Source organism: Rattus norvegicus, chromosome 11 (genome assembly GCF_036323735.1).
Source record: "Rattus norvegicus strain BN/NHsdMcwi chromosome 11, GRCr8, whole genome shotgun sequence".
In the NCBI taxonomy this organism is placed as follows: Eukaryota; Metazoa; Chordata; class Mammalia; order Rodentia; family Muridae; genus Rattus; species Rattus norvegicus.
In genome coordinates this window covers 68,098,988-68,112,726 of record NC_086029.1, presented here as the reverse complement: position 1 = coordinate 68,112,726, position 13,739 = coordinate 68,098,988, and the positions used below count along the sequence as shown (strand labels likewise).

The following is a 13,739-nucleotide window of genomic DNA, read 5'->3' as shown; positions in this document are numbered from 1 at the left end:
CTATGCATGCTGCTGGGGGAGTGAAACCATCAACAGTCTTTCTTAGTCCACTGTGATCTCTGGGAACTATAATGGTGGATGCTCTGACAAGATGTGTCTGCTGGTGCAATAGTGGCAAGAACATTGTAGCAGTAACAAACCGTTTCCTGATTAGATTTAAAGCCCACTCCACAAGATGGAATCCATGCTTAGTATCGCTAACTAGGCTAAACCTTCATGGCTGGTTAGATCAAAGGTCAAGGTGAGAACCTAGTACTACTATACTGTTGGTTGGACATAGTAATAAACTAACCCCCAAAGTTCTTATTTTTGTACCTAAAGATTAGGGCAGCTCTCAACCCTCATCAGAGAAACTTCTTTTGACCGTGAGCTATGGTTAGAATAGAGAATCACAGGAGTAGTCTGAGTGCAGAGAACAAAAGACTATGGGCTTTTCAGCTTTAAATGGGATAGCTATAGCACGCACCCTACCTCCAGGTCTCAGGGAATATTTCAGAAAAGGGGATAGATAAAATGTCTGTAAAAAACAAAGGTAATGATCACATAGAACAAAATAGTATGTTCTAGGCACGAGAATACTATTGCATACACAAACTCAGTAATTGTTACTGTTTACTTACACAAGACCTGCATGAGACAAAGTCAGCCAAAATCTCAGCTTGGATAGAGCAAGTTCTCCTAATGTTCTAACTTAGGTTGAGGAGTCATTGATGGCTACTGGAGAAGAGAGAATTAGTTTAGTTTTATTCAGATATGTAAATCCTGAAAGGCTACCCATGTTCCAAAAGAGAGTCCTGTATTCATACATACACATATAGGCAGCGGTAAGTGGACTCAGTGTGTTAAAAAAAAATAAAACACAAGGAAACATTTGATAGGCACGTGACACCCAATAGTGTTGCTACAATTTTTATTGTGAGCCTTCATTTTTCCTTTCTCTATCTCACTTGGGTCAATGGAGCTACAAACACTGTATGTGATCAAGTGGAGGAAAACGTGAGCAGTGTGACCCATTCGGATTACACAGAAAATAAGGTTATCAGATGTTTCTTTTCAATAACGCAGAAGCAGAACTGTTGAAATAAAGGTTTGAAGAATTCGATTTTAAACAGCAGAGCAGTTCTCCATGCTCAGACATAATTTTGAGTGAGCTCCTTCCCCAGCACATCTGGACTCTTATATGCATCCATTTCTTGTCTTCTAGTAGAATATAATCCATTAAAATTAGGAAAATTGACAAGAAAACTCGTGTTTTAGACCATTAGTGAAGAAACCTATCACTGAAGAGAATGCACTGCAGTACAGAGGTAATGGGGTTAGTAAAAGCAAAAAGACCCTTTCTCAAGGTTTTCAGTGTTAGGATTTTGCTGAAGTATTCAGATGTTGGAGTCCCATAAACAAACTCAGTGCTCCTGGAATAACTGTAATATTTAAAATGTATATGTGAATCAAACAAAGGGGCATTTTAGGAAAAGGTACTCACTCAAAAATACCATCTCAACAATCTGCTTTCTATTTTGTATTCATAAGACCAGAGAAGTGGCAATAAATTTTTGCTTTGCCTCCTTGTGCCTGGATTATGTGAGGCAGACTTTAGAGTCTCACCTACTTTCCTCTTGATCACAGCAAAAGGCTATAAATCTGTCAACAGGGTAATTCCCAGAGCATATGGCTCATGGGGGTGGGGAATAGCTTGCATTTAGCTGTGTCCAGCTGTCCAAGTCTAAAAATGTTGGAACATATTTCAGGCTAGATAAGCTAGAAAATATATTTAGAAAGTACTGGTTAAGAAATATACACTAATCTATATTAGGTTCAGAACCATAGGGTTTCATTGCCTATTTTGTAGAAGAGATATTAAATAATTTCTGACCACCAGAATTCTGATTAGAAGAGAATAATATTGAACACTGCATATAGTATATAAATGGCATACATCTGGTGAGACACATGACACTGATAACTGATGAGCTCTACAGTCACTGTTAGACTTGATTTGGGGCCACCGTGATAGGTAAATGAATATGAGAAGATTCAAATGCATAAAAAGGGCCATCTGCAAATTGGCACTAGCTCCAGGCACTTATGTGATGATAAATCTTACTAAGATTCAGAGATAAGGAATTTCAAGAGCTTCTTGAAAACATAGCTGATTCTTGGGTCAGGGTAGGAAAACTAGACAACAATTGTGAGCCAGCTTGTTGTGCAAGAAGGAAAGAGTACTGGCCTACCTCCAAAAGATGTGTGTGTGTGTGTGTGTGTGTGTGTGTGTGTGTGTGTGTGTGTGTGTGTGTTGTATGAGAGAGGAGACAGAGACGGTGAACAAGAGAGAGCAATGAAAATAGAAGGCACACTGTATAGGGGAGAAGAAAGAGCTAGAGGTAGAAGAGGAAAAGGGAAGTTGGGAACTTAAGGAGAGAATAAGAAAGAGAAATGTCTCTTTTATGCAGAATTTTAAATTCAGATATACCACATGTATACACATCTATGTACTATATAGTATATACATTTGGGAGGAAGAATTGTACTAGTAGGGAAAGGAAGGACGAGGAGGTTAGTATAGGGACAATACAATGCACATTGATATGGATGTATGAAAATGTCAAACTGAAACATTGTTTTGTGTGCTGACTAAAAAATATAGCTTAAAATGTATGCTAAATGTATATATGGAGAAAATAAAGTTGAAAAGAAATGAAAGCTGGTGGGCATATTCTGAAGAGTACACGAGCAAATGTGGTATGAGTTTTCAATGTTTAAAACCATACACATTAATTTTCTAGGTTAGCATGTAAAGTGATAGGTTTCATTGGGGTGTCTTCATATATATGCATCATTATATTTTGCTCTCCACTGTTCTTCTCCTCCACTGCCCTCCCCTATATCTCACTTACAACTTGCTTCCTTTCTTTCCCAAATAGTCCTTTACCAACTGATTTCTGATCTCTTCTAAGATCTTTCTTTCCTCTCATAATCTCCTTTTCATGACCTACCCATACATACGAAGATACACATAAACCACATATATACATATATGTATATGCATGTATGTGTATATATGTATGCATGTATATATGTATGTATACATACATGTGTAGTTTTATAACACACATGTACATATATGTATATGCATGTATGTCTGTGTGTATGCTTATGTGTATAGTTTAACTCTTGGGGCTGAGTAAATTTCTGTGTCCAGATTATAAAATAATAATTTCCAGTTGCTTTTATTTTCTCAACATGTTGCAATTTTATATTTTTAGACTGGCATAAAATTCTATTATGTGTATGCATTTTCTTTGTCTATTGATGATGGACATTTAGGCTGGTCCTGTTTCCTGGCTGTTGTGAACAGACCAGCAGTCAGCACGGATAGTAAGAGTCTCTGTAGTGTGCTGACTTAGAGTCTTCTAGAACTATACGCAGACATAAAACCATATGGTAAAGCTGAGCCATAGAGTTCAATTTCAGCTTTCAGAAGAATCCCTGTCCTGACTTCCACAGTGGCTGTACAAGGTTACATTTCTACCAACAGTGAATACGGGTTCCCCTTTCCCTGCATCCTCACCAGCACTTGTTGGCATTTGTTTTCTTTGATAACAAGTGGTTATCCTGGAGTGATATGCTTTTTCTCCCAACCTCTGAGGAACATTATGTCACTCTGTCTGTGCACCTGCCTTTAAGTTTTTCCAAGTGGCTACAGAATTATACTTATTTGTTTTTTTACCTTTATTGATTTAATAAACTACATCTAAGTATTAACTGATAGAATTAGATTATAATATCCTCAAGGTTTGTGAGGAAAAAATTAATGTATTAATAAAAAAATACTTAGAGAAGATTTCTTTAAAAATAAATAGTATACCCACTATTTTAGACACTCAAAATTTAGATCTATATTAAGCCTGGTCACCAGATCTATAGTGTACATTATGGATATCGGGCTGGCTTCCCAGAGAATTTTGTACTGCATTTTCTTTAATAAAATGTTTCTCAAGTATCAACAACAAATTTTAAGGCTCCTCTTTTCAGAGATGGATAAATTGATAACCATAAACTACTTTGTGATCAATGTCTTGTTATTTTTCCTTTTTAGTAGAAAAATCCTTAAATTTGTGATGAGAATCTATTAATAAAAGGGATGAAACTCAAGAATATGCATTCTAGGCAGTAATTTCTGTTTTACTTCATTTTATTCTTTATATATTTTTATTTTTGTGTGCTTTATGCTATATTTGCTGATAAGATGCACATAGAATGGGAACACACATAGTTTTTAGAAAAAATATTATCCTATTACTCAGAGGACATCTATATTTATTATATATACATATATTTATACATATATATTAAAAGCTAGGGAGTAGGAGAATATAGCATAAAGTATTAGCAAGTCAGCAAGTCAATGAAATGAAATCAATAAACAATGTGGTTCCTTGTTTTGCGTTCACTTTAGATCCTGTCATTTTGTGGACAGATTAAGTTCTGTGCTTTCATACATGCAGTAAGAATCTTAGCATTCAGGCATATACTTATGTTCATTAATTCATCTTTGAGCAGCTGAAGATTTGACAGATAATTTACATATTTGCATGCTAAATTTTAAGATTCTTTAATTCTGATGAAACTTGAGTTCCAGTGGTCTATTTATTTTGCTCAGAGTTGAAATTTGAAATGAATTATCCTTTTGCTCTTAAAGAATGGTGACATTTTTAGGATAATTTCTCTTTTTCTCTTCATAAGAACTTTTCTTTTCATTTTCTTTTTGAGAATTTCATACATATATAAAATATTTATGATTATATCTACCCCAGATTCCCATCCAAGTTTTCTCAATTCCCCTCAAACACCCCCTTCCTAATTCATTGATCCTTATCTTTTTAAAGTATATCGCATTGGATGCAATTAGAGGTATCCAGATGTAACTGGGTGTGGAAATGACCTTCCCCTGTTTTCACCTTCACCAACTGGTGATATCACTTTGGCTAGGAATTAAACAGATTCCAACACCACCTTGAGTGTTGCCCCAACAAAGGCCCCAATCAGTCTTGCCAAGTTACCATGGAATGAAATTTCTAAAACCATAGGATAAAATACAATTTCTTTCCTTTTGATTTGACTATCACAGATTATTTGACACAGTGACAGAAAACCAAATGACACAAACAAAGACTTAAGTAAATTAGAAATCCAAAATGACAATAACGTAACCTGGCAGTGGTAGCTCACAGCTTTAGGAGGCAGCTCACATGTGCACTTAGATGGATCTCTGAGTTGGAGGCCAAGCTCTTCTACATAGTGATTTTCTCATGCAGAGAAAGGTTGTCTCAAAGAGAGAGAGAGAGAGACAGAGAGAGAGAGAGACAGAGAGAGAGAGAGAGAGAGAGAGAGAGAGAACAATCCTAATAATAATATGGAACCATGGAAGAAAAACAAATATTTCTATCATGAAAATAATTCGTACTGAAAATAACCTGGTCTTCATCCTTTTAAGCATGTGCTATGGAAGGTTAGAAAGGAGGAGAAAGAAGACGAGTATGTTTTTGAACAAGGAATGATATTGTTGGAAACAAGCTGAACAATTCTCATGGAATAAATTGAAGAAAAAGAGCATCTTAAGTACTCATCCAAAAAGAATGTTAAAGACCATTCCCAATGGACTTTTGTGCAGCAGGAGAGATGTCTCAGCAATTATGGGCATGTCCTGTCCTTCAGAGGACCTAAATCTTATTCCCAGAACATACATTGAACAGCTCAAAACGACCTGTAACTTCAGATCCAGGGAATTTTCCAGCCCCGTCTGGCTTCGCCATGGACGGCACTCACATCATCCATCCCCACCCCCACCCCACACACAAACACACACAGACACAGGCAGACATAGATATGTGCACCCAAAGAAAAATAAGAAAATTCAATCTGAAAATCATGTGATTACAGCCTGTTGAGCTCAGGGAAGGTGGAGACATTTTAAAACTTGTTTTAATTTCTCTTCCTCTTTCCTTCCCTCCCCATATATTTTTTTCTATTGTGAATTGAGATCTAAAAGACGATACAATCTAGCCCAAATTGCTCACTTCTATGTCAGGAATAAAGCTAAACACCTGGACTTCTTCATTCCCAGCTCAATTTCCCTTCATTTCACTTTAGTGGGTGGGGAAAATCCAGCAGTGCCACAGAAAGTACACTGAACCATAAACCATGGGTCGCTGAACCCCTGCTGCTGAGAATGTGGACGGCAGGGCAGATTCCTTATGTGTGGGAGGGCAAGTGCCCAATATTACAGAAATGACACTAGCTTCTCTCCTTCTAATTTATATGTAAGATATCAATATTGAACAGACACAATCTATAATAACCAACTGGATTATTGTTGAATTTTTACCAAGGTTTGAGTATAAAACTCCACCTGTGATGGCAGAGTTACCATGACCCTCAGGCCCCTGTCTCCTTGTATTTCTATCCCATTGCCTTTCCAGTCATCTCCTGATCCCTCAAGCCCTGGAGACCAGCAGGCAGTGGTCTCCCACTGAGTGCCCTTCATTCTCCATCCACTAACCCTTGATAGGATCAGGCAGCTGCTTCCAATTAATGTTCAGCAATTCTTTCTTCTCCTAATTAAGCCTCTGGAAAATTTCACATTAAAGTCACTATTGAACTATTTTTTTCATCTATTCTTATACCTGGTTTCATGTCTTAGTCTAACGACTCTACTTATTCTTAAAGAGAAACAAGGCAGTTCCTTTCTTCTCCCACAAAGTATCTATGTATATACCTTAGGCACAGTTCTATATATGCTTACGTGCCCATCCTCTTTCCCAGATTAAGTGCAGGATCTGGCCCTTTTGTTGCAATCGACTCTTCATCTCCAATCCTGTAATTTCCCTACACTTCAGTGTTTTAAAGTTTTCTATTAATAATCCTTTATATCTGGCTTTTTTGAATATCTCTTTTCTTTCCTCCCTCCTCCCCTCCCCCTTCTCCTCTCAATCTCCCCTCTTTCATTCATTCCCCTAAGAGTCAAGACTCCCACCCCTTTAAGGAAAGCATCCTTGAGCTTGCTGCTTGGTCATCTTGCCAGATCCGTGAAAGGTGCATTGCCTCCCAGCTGCAGAGTTACTGCAGTTTTTGCATCCTTTGCAGATCTGCATGTCTAACCTGTACCTGTCTCCTGAGCCACAGCTGGCTCTGTTCAGTTCCTTCCAGTTTAGCTCAGCCAGTTTAAGAAGAGTTTATTTTACCTCAGTTACCTTTTGTCTCTCTATTTTTGATGAAGTCCATTTGATTTTATTTGCCCCAATTCTCTGACCTCTTCTTATATTTGCAAACTATCCTGTAATCCTTCCCTCAGGCTCTCCTTGCTTTGGTCACATGCTTTCAGTCACATGTTGTCATCATTTGGGCTGGCATTTCTATGTAACAGACATCAGTTTTTCCATTCTGGATCTGACTCCACATACCAGCCGTGCAAACTTCATACTCATGGAATTACTGGACTGGCTTCCTGCATAGACTCTTCCCAAACAGAGTGGTTGAGTGACTGACTGACCAAACTTTCATTATTTCATATTCCATGATTATCATGGCCTACACACAAGATTTCTAGACAGAGGACTAGAAGAAAACCAGAAGTCAGAAATTCCCCAAACCATTCATTAAGTTTTCCCTTTGTGTCCTCTCCTGGTATAGTCTAGGTCCCTAGAGCTTAGAATTCAAATTCAATGTTTCTGCCCAAGTCTATACAATCTAGTCTCCTCACATCTCTCTCTTCATCAGCATCAATCTGCCTTTTGAATCAGAGCCTCTACTCAGGTCTGTATGCCCGCTGTTACTGCAGCCCTCTTGATGACACCATCCTCTCTACTCTAGGCCAATCACAGAGCTCTATTCTGTCTATCTCTTAGCCACATAATGCCCCAAAATCTTCATCCCCCCAAAATAAGTACCTGTCACTTCTTAAATCCCCAAGTAACCTAGAGATGAGCCCATATTTCCTTAACTTAAAGGTTTTTTTTTACTTTATCTGCATTTATTTTATGCTGAATGTATTCCCATGCCATGAGTTTTTGTTTCTTCAGTTTCTTCTGCAATATCTTTTTCTTCCATGCAACGTCCTCTCCTGGCTTTGGAACAATCTGTTCCTTCTCAGTGAGGATCATCTCGATGTGGCAGGGGGAGCTCATGGATGGATTCATCCAGCCACGGGTTCTGTACTTAAAGGTTTTATTTTAAACCAACAGTCAGCAAAAAATTCACAGTAATGTCATTAAAATAAGGATGTTGGCTATTACCAAAGATGCTTAATGCTATGCTGCTGTCTCTGTCTCAAGAGAAATCTGTTTTGGAAAGGAGAAGGCAAAATGTCTTAATTTTCAGATTATGATGGCTGCCTACTCAGACAGTCCAGATGAATTAAATGGAAAAAGTAATGGAAATAAGATTGCATATTGTAAAACATAAACAAAAATTAATAGGCTTTTCCCTATGTGCCTGCAATGACCAGTCCAAAAATTTAATGGAAAATAATATTATTCATACTTACAAGGATGTAAAAATAACATTTGCTATAATAAAAAATACCACACCATGCAAACAGTATATTCACAGGAAACGCATGCTCTTCAGAAGTCCCTTCACTTTCAACTGAGATCACCTCATGTTTTGACTTCACCTCATGTTAAGTACTTATTAAGTTTTAATAAGTACTTAAAATTTATTCATGTTTTAACTATGAAACAGTTACGCTACTGGATCAACAGATTCCATTAGAAAACACTGATTAAAAATGAGCTAAAAGATGTCCTTCTGAATCAGGCTTCAAGAAGAAAAAAAATTAAAATTCATTATTTTCCCATATTGCATCAGAAAACATATAAAGTTTCAGAAATCTGTTTCATTCTGATCCTGCTAAACATTATCAAAAGTGTGGGATGTGTCGTGTAATTCCTGCTATGTGACATTTTGGGGTTTCTAAGTATGCTGTGTTAGTACTTTCAGATATGTTTATACTGTTATGTTAGCAAAAGATGTTTTAATGATAACACTGTCTGCAATGACTGTCTAGACATGATCAAGTTACAGAGAGAACCTTCAAGAGGCTTAGGATATCGGCTGCCAATCTGTTTGTTCCTTCTGCAGCTTGCTTACACATGCAAGGGACTGCATCCACTGGATGACACTGATATTATTTTTAATATGAATCTAGCCAGACATGGTGACATCTGTTACTCCAGCACCCGGAGCATCGTGAGAAGACCATTTTAATAAGACAAAAACCCTCAAACAAATAGAAACAAGTGTAGTGTAAACGAAGACTACATTCCTTTTACTACTAAACTCAACTAGAAAGATCTTTCAAAACAGATTCAAATACCTTCTCAGATCATCATAGCATCATGAGCATCTGCATCTTGTGGTTGCAGGGAAGTGCTGTGGTGAGTCAAGGTGATGGGGAGGAGGACTAGAGTGAGAGACAAAAGATAATCCAACTCGTTACAGTTTACTAGGACTAATTGCTGCTGTGTCGATATGTATGCATACAATATTTGTGTTTATACAATATGGGGAGTGAAGTGAAAAGATGTTATAAGTCCAGTGACAATATAAATATTAATTCAAGGTGCCATTACCGTGGTATCATAGTAATCCTGAGAAATAAAATGAGCTTTCCTATTGAAGACCTGGGGTGAAATTCATACCTATCACTTATCATTTGGTTTACCTGTGTGAGGTTTCTATGCCTGAAAACTTCATTTTATGGGGCTAGAGAGATGGCTTAGCAACCAAGAGTTTGTGTTGCTCTTCCACAGGACCTAAATTTTGTTCTCTGTCCCCATACAAGGTTGTTTGTTCATAACCACCTGTAACTCCAGCTTCAGAGGATCTAACACTATTTACTATTTTCAACCTTCCTCAGGCACCAGTACACACATTTGCACATATGCAAGTACACACACACACACAGACACACACACACACAGACACACACACACACACACACACACACACACACACACACACACACACAGAGGGGGGTGATAAAAAAATAAAAGCAAATCTTTTTTTTTTTTCCGGAGCTGAGGACCGAACCCAGGGCCTTGCGCTTGCTAGGCAAGCGCGCTACCACTGAGCTAAATCCCTAACAAAAGCAAATCCTTTTTAAAAAGATGCTTCATCTTCACTTTCTTAACCTGCCAACATTGTTGTTATTCTAAACTACCTGTGTGATTTTGAGAATTAGAAGAAATTATTTGTATAGAAAATGTTGGCAATTTCTACTTATTAACAGTATGTAAATAATACACACATCATTTGGAGATGTTTTTACATGTGAATTTTTCAATGCTGTAAGAAGGCGCATGTGTTGCCTAGGCTGTGGATTTCACGATGCTGAGAACCATGTCTGTTTTTAACTTGGGGTGTGGCCCAGTTTCTCTGAAGGTGTTTGGTGAGGGAGAACAAACTAATTAAAATAAAGTATGACTACACGAGCAAGTCGCCACTGGCTATCATAAACAGGCGCTCAACTGTAGGCAGAGTTTATGTAAAGTCTCTTGCTCTCCTGCTTACAGTTTCCTTGGCTGTCACTGGCCTTTTGATCAGGACCTTATAAATTCTCAGAATGCAGACCAGACAGTGTGGAGACAGAAGATGAATTCTGCTGATGAGGGCTTTAATAACAAGTAACCAGATGGCACAGATTATAGCCCACAATTCTTCCACATAGAGAACCACCCCCAACTTGAGCCTTCGTTAAGAGTAACCTCAAGCATTCAAGAGAGTTGTGCTACTCAGTACAACAGGTATCAAAACAGTTACAAGAATGACCCACGCTGATGAAGTACCAGGCCAATAGAGAAGGTAGCAAAGATTTGAAGGTTTATGGGGCTTCTTCATAAGAGAGAGTTACTCAGTACAATGCATCAGGACAGAAGAAACATGATTGGTGGTATTGGGCCGCTTGTGCATAACACCCGCAGCCTCTCATTGGAAGAAGACCGTTGAGCTTCTGTTACTCTGAGCTTTTTCTGTGTGGCTTGTTTTATAATATACATTGTAGGAAAGAGAACGAAAATGGGCAGAAGAAAAAATTAAATCATCTCAAGGCACTTATCTAATAAAGTCAAATGTAAAGTCAAATGTAAATTATATGATATATCATATGATATATCATACACACACACACACACACACATATATATATATATATGTATGTATGTATATATATATATATATATATATATATATATATATATATATATATATATATATATATGCCTATGGGTCTCCCCTTTTATCAGGGGATCACTGGCCCACAAAGCTGAGGGAGAAGAGTCAAAGGACAGGATTCAGAAGTCTGTGAGTACTGTGTAATGACAGACTGACAGGCTCGGCTTCAGAGAAGCAGCTGAACTTTATTTCAGGGATGAGGGGAAGATTTAGGAAGAGGGCAGCAGCTGGGGGTTTGCCTGATAGGAGTCCACAGTAGGCTTCGTTTGCATTAAGTAGCACAAGCCCATCGTTGTGGTGGAAGTACAACACTTAATTTTATCGTATGGGCGGCAGGCGGAGTGTTTGAAGGGAACTATGTCATGGGTTACTCTTAAAATAAGCCAGGCCCAGTTGCGCATCTTCCAAATAAGGTCAGGCAGAGAGTAGAAAACGCCTCTGGGAGAAGGAAGTCCTCCATTTTGCTCAGAGTTTGGGGAGCTGTCGGGACATGGTGGACTGAGACCTTCAGCAGCAGGGTCCTCCAACTAAGCCCCATACAAAACTGAAGACCGAGCTGGAGAGTTTGCTCCGCAATTAATCATTCTTTTGCTTCTGAAGAGGATCCAAGTTCAATTCCTAGGACCCATGGCAGGTGGCTTATGGTTTTCTGAAACTCTGGGTCCATGGAATCTCATCCCATCTTCTGCCCACTACAGGCACTTCTACATAGGGCCCACACTCACAGACAGAAATACGTGTACACAACAATCAAATAATTCTTTTAAAAAATTAAAGACACCACCAGGCTTGGTGGCACACACCTTTAATTTCGGCATTTCGGTAAACAGATTTCTGTGAGTTTGAGGCCAGGCTGGTCTACAGTAAGTCCCGTGACAGACAAGGTTACGTAGAGAGACCCTGTCAAAAAGAAAAAAAAAAAGTAGGGCTACTAAAGACTGTGTGGTTGTAAAGATTAGATGCGGCAGCTTCATCTTCAAGATGAGATTTTGTCAGCTAATAGTCCTTCTCTGACAGTCACTAACACAGTGACCTCGCTCAACTCACTTCAAACTTACGATCCTCGGTTCCCACAGGGATGATGCGGTCTAAAGGCAGCATCGCCCCAGTCACTCGGAGAAAATAATTCAATAACGATAGCCATTATTTTTATGGCAAAGGATGCAATTTTCAGACTTGAACCATTCTTTCTCCTACTTTAAAATCAATTAGTAATAGCTTCACCCGCCCTTAACTTTCCAAATGACTGACAATCGAGAGTCAAATGGCCATTAAATGGGAGAGCAGATGAGGCAGACGATGAAGTGGCACAGAGGGGCCATTGCAGGAGGTAGAAGAGCTGATGGCATTTTCTGACTAAGCCTTGTTGGAAAGTCAGGGGGTGGCTTGATCTTGTCTGGAGTCGGAGGTGGACCACGGGGTTCTTAGGCTTTGCCGTCGCTGACACAGACAAGTAGTTCCTCACCTTCTGAGCCTCGGTGGTCCAGCCCTGTCAAGCAAGGATGTCAGTACTACTTGACACAAGGAGTCATAGCATGCGAACGTGAAATCGATAGGTAAAACTCTTAGCACAATGCCTGGAAGATCTAAACATCTGATAAAATCAGACAATAGAGATCAAGGCGAGCTCCCCTTCAACCTGACTCTGAAACTCTAGTGTCACTGAAGAATTCCTTTTAAGGACTTAAAATAGTTCAAACTGGAATGAGGTATTATTGACATTCGTATTTTATAACTCAGTTAAAATTGACACTAATTTTGGTAAAGATTCTTTGAAATTTATGATAGATAATAAGCTCCTATTTGGTGTCTGATTTTCCTCAAATTCTTCTTTTTTTTTTTTTTCAAACTCACACTAACTGCTTTCCTCCCAGTCTTTTATGATGACAGATTTGTCAAATATTTTACATTTAACAAAGGCATCCCACATAAAATACATCTTGTCTTCAAATAACTTGAAATTCTAGTCTGAACTACACACGAAACCTGTGGGGGGTGTGGAAAGCCTAATGAGGTTGTCGAGCAGGGAAGGACACTGGAGCACCAGCCGAAAACTTCCAGCACCATCTGACCTTTTGACATTGCGACACACACTGCCATCTACACCCATGCTGGACTGCGTTTCTAGCTGGCCACACGTTGTCAAACAGACCTGCTAGATTTTGAGGGTCTTTGGCATATGAGTTGCTGTGCGACGTGTCGTGTGTTTATATTTACTCGAATTCTAGCAACTCTGAAAAGAGCATTTGTGTGCTCATATTTGGACAGTCACCCTGAGAAACCAGACAGTTTGCTTAAGATCAAAGAGAGAAGAAGGGCAGAGTTGAAAATGGACTCTGTCCAATTCCAAAGTCCCTCTTCCTGAGCCCTCATTGTGTCTCTCCAGGTACCTACCTAGCCCTACCTATGTGAACTTTAACTACTTCTTTGCCGCAAGTGAATGTAGGCACCAGTGCAGAAAGACTCCCGGCCATAGGCACGATTGGAGGGGCATCAGAGGCCTGATCTGC

General features: G+C 38.9%; 1 pseudogene; it reads right to left on the bottom strand.

The window, feature by feature from the left end:
• Positions 1 to 12,330, bottom strand: part of Hnrnpa1-ps30 (heterogeneous nuclear ribonucleoprotein A1, pseudogene 30) — a 53,686-nt pseudogene extending 41,356 nt beyond the window's left edge.
• Positions 12,331 to 13,739: the final 1,409 nt, after the last annotated feature.